Source organism: Tiliqua scincoides, chromosome 7 (assembly GCF_035046505.1).
Source record: "Tiliqua scincoides isolate rTilSci1 chromosome 7, rTilSci1.hap2, whole genome shotgun sequence".
Classification (NCBI taxonomy): domain Eukaryota; kingdom Metazoa; phylum Chordata; class Lepidosauria; order Squamata; family Scincidae; genus Tiliqua; species Tiliqua scincoides.
The window spans coordinates 63607626-63611356 of NC_089827.1; the positions used below are offsets into that span (position 1 = coordinate 63607626).

Genomic DNA, 3731 nt, shown 5'->3' on the forward strand with positions numbered 1-3731 from the left:
ATGCTGAGATAAAACCACTGGAATATACACAGCCTATGGGCTGTGCTTGAAAATGTTAATTTATCACCTTCCACTTGTAATGGGTACCTACAGTCTCTTCCTTGCACCTTCTCCATCTGAAGAAAATTTTATTGATACAGGAGAGGGCTCCATTTACTTTCAGAAAACCAGAGCTGCTAGGAAGTGGATTCAAGCTTTTACATGCCAAAAGGCAAGAATAACAAGTAGGCAAATTGAATCCCATATACCGTCAGATGTGAAAACACTCCAGCCGTTTTCTAATGCTTCAGGGCCAATGGAAACTGCTATTACTGCTGAGGAGAAAGCTCAGCTTTACAGAAGGGTTTGAGGACTTACCACTGAAAAATGAAATTCTGCAATCTTCCTTTACCTCTGCAGAAGATGAGGAGAGGCTCAATATGAGGTTGTCTTGAGCAACACAAAAGGATAACAAAATAGAGAAACCTACAGAAAAAAAAAATCTGATACCCTGGAAAATAAACTATAGGAGGTAAGAAGAAGCACTTCCATCTATTTCCACAGAGTTGTTTTTTTTTAAAAAGCAATTTCATTATGGAATGGAATACTAAGCCAAAAATAAAATAAAATAGAAGTCATATAGAGATACTTTTACAGAAATTATGGAAAGGAAAGCACCTTTGAATTTAATTTCTTAAACTTTTAATTTAAAATATTATAGTAACTTAGGGGGTCCAACTAGACATGACCCTAAACATGTGAGTACCTTCTAGGTTTTGTTCTCTTAAAATAAATAGCAAACTAGGGGCGTTGAGGTGAACATTGGTGAAGCCATTGCAATAAGGCTTTAGGACAAGAACAGTCCAATCCTAAGCTGCCCTTACACTGCAGGAACTAGTTTTCTGGTAGTATAAGGTTCTTTATGGATCCAAATGCAATCTGCCATCTGGTGTAGCTGGGCCACTACTGGAAGCAGCTATAGTCACCCATCTGAGGATCTGTCACATCCCCCGTGCTGGTTAAGTCAGCATGGGGGATAGGAAGAATGTAGGAAGGGAGAGGAGTGGGAAGGGGGAAGAATGAGGGGCTGAACAAGGGCAGCAGTGGTGCCACCAATATCCTATTCCCCTTCTAGGGCTCGACCTGCCTTCCTGGGTCTATTCAGACCTGCCCCAGTGAAACTGCTGGCGCAGGTAAAAGTAGACCCATTCTGGTGTCAGAGACACACTCCCAGGTAAGGGAACAGATGTTCCCTTGCCCAGAGGAGTTCTCCAGGACTTCCCCCTCCCATGAAGGATGCAGCACATGCTCCAGCAGCACAATGCATCAGTGGCGGGGGGAGGAGGTCAAAATTGACCCTAAGAACCCAATCCTATCCCCTATCATCTTCTACCATGCATCTCAACTGACAGATTGTGCTGTGAGACTTGCTGTTTACTTCTGAGTAAACATGCAGAGGATTGATCTGAAAGTGTCCAGAGTTTGCTTCCAGAATAATGTAATCACAATATAGTTTTCTCTTTCTTTTGTGGAATACATTTCTGGAAGAATGTGCTAATGTTCATCATAAGAATGTCATCGAAAAGTGCTTTCATGTGGCAACTCAGATTCTGCCACCATGTTGTGATTTTTTCACCAACTTGGAGTCAAGTTTATGATATGAGCCTCTCTTATGAAAACCCACCCATCTGTGCTAGAGCCAATTAAACTTTTTATATTCTTATGTTTTACTGCAGTAGTACCCAAACGGTGGGTCAGGACCCACTGATGGGTCCTGACCTGATTTTTGGTGGGACACCAAAGGGTGATGGAAAGATCAGATAACTAATTGCCTCAAGCCCTGAGGCTATTCAAAAATCTGCTAATTATCCTACACAGAGCTTAGCATGTATAAACATAGGGAGATAAATGTCTGAGGGTCTTTTTCTGGTTATTATTTCTTATAAATAAATAAAATAAAATATTTCTTTCTAGGTCTCCTTTTTAAAAGTCTGGTAAACCTAGGTGGGTCTTGGTACTAAAAACGTGGATCCTGGTGCTAAAAAGTTTGGGAACCACTGTTTTAGGGTTCAGTATTGAAATTAATGTTTAATTAATGAAATTAATTACCATGCACATGCCTGATCTCATCTGATCTCGGAAGCTAAGCAGGGTCAGGCCTGGTTAGTACTTGGATGGGAGACCCCCTGGGAATACCAGGTGCTGTAGGCTTAAACCATAGTCTTTCGAGACTGAAGGTTGCCAACCAATAATGATGTTTTTACTTATGGTTGTGATACATTGTACATTTATTAAGAGCTTCATAAGCAGCCTTGGCCATTTGCTTTGGCATGGGAAAGGCGGAATATAAATTTCCCAAATAAATATTGTTCTTAATGCCACACCAACAGCAACCAGGAATATGAAATGAGTTGTAGACATTCACAGTGTGATATCCATGTGGCTAAGTATTCAATGCATTTCAGCCAGGATGGGAATCATTTGTCAAGAGAAGTAATTAAGACTGACACTCTTGAAGAGGCTGGTACACATTCTATCGCCCAATATCATAGAGATGGCAGATGAATCATCAGTTACACACAGAAAAAGTCAAGGAGGTAGTAATACAGAATCCCATAGGTTTTCCAGCCCAGCAACCTGTTTGGAAAGTGGGGTGTAACACTGACACCATTATGCGCCAAGTCTGCAAAGATTAAACCATGTTTGAATTTGATTCATTGGAAGTCCTCAAACAGATGGACAGTCACAAATCAGACCTACACAAATCAAAATGCTTCTCTTGTCCAGATGTGTAAATGTAACAAAATCCTTCTCATGTCTGAGAAAGATAAGGAGAAATTGTCACAGTAAATACTGTATTCAATACCATCTCTCTCTCTCTCTCTCTCTCTCTCTCTCTCTCTCTCTCTCTCTCTCTCTGCCAACATCTTGCATTTGCATTGAATGCTAAGGTGCTACACCTCACAATTTCAATATAAGCCTGCTGAAGGTGGAAGAAAGGGTAGTAGACGCTAAAGCTTCAAATGGCATGTGTAAAAATGAAAATGGATTTTCATAGTGTATAGCAATTGATAGGGACCACATCATACATTGTGCTGCAACAAAGGTAGGTTTGCCAACAGAGAGCCAATGCTGGTTCTCTAACAAGTGTATCTGTGATGCACAGATGCTTTGAAATACCTGGGACATGTGTGTGCATGCGTTGTGAATGAGACAGACAAGTATTTCAAGGCATTGTATCACACAGATACACACAAAACCTTAGGTGTATACCTAAAAAAAAAAAAAATCCTGTACGAAAGAGCCAATTGAGAGTGTTTTTGAGAATCCGTTTTCGTGGATAACAGTGGGTCAAAAAGTAATACATTATCACTAATAGTCATGATACTGGACAACAAATGGTTAAATACTGAGAAGAGAGAAGACAAATTGACTTAAGTCAGTTCCGTTCAAACCACTCATCCAGACAGGGAACACCAAGACTGCAAGGATATTCTGTGTTTCAGTCAAATGGGCTTCAAAGGCTTTCTGCAAATGTGCAGCACTTTGATCCCCTTGGAAGGTCACTACCCCCCCCCCCCCAACCAGGCTATCCCTTCCAGACCCTGTCTCTTAATGAATTATCTTGGGCATCTGATAGTCAGAGCTATCCTCTGAATTGCAACACTGTTATCAACATGTAAAAGTGAGACACTGGAAGATCCCAAGCAGCACAGTCCTAAGCATATCTACTCAGAAGTAAGTCCCATTGT

The 3731-nt window shown here is 40.9% G+C and overlaps 1 pseudogene; it reads left to right on the plus strand.

Moving 5' to 3' along the window:
• The first annotated feature begins 2070 nt into the window (after positions 1 to 2070).
• Positions 2071 to 2190, plus strand: LOC136657684 (5S ribosomal RNA; annotated as a pseudogene).
• The last annotated feature ends 1541 nt before the right edge of the window (positions 2191 to 3731 follow it).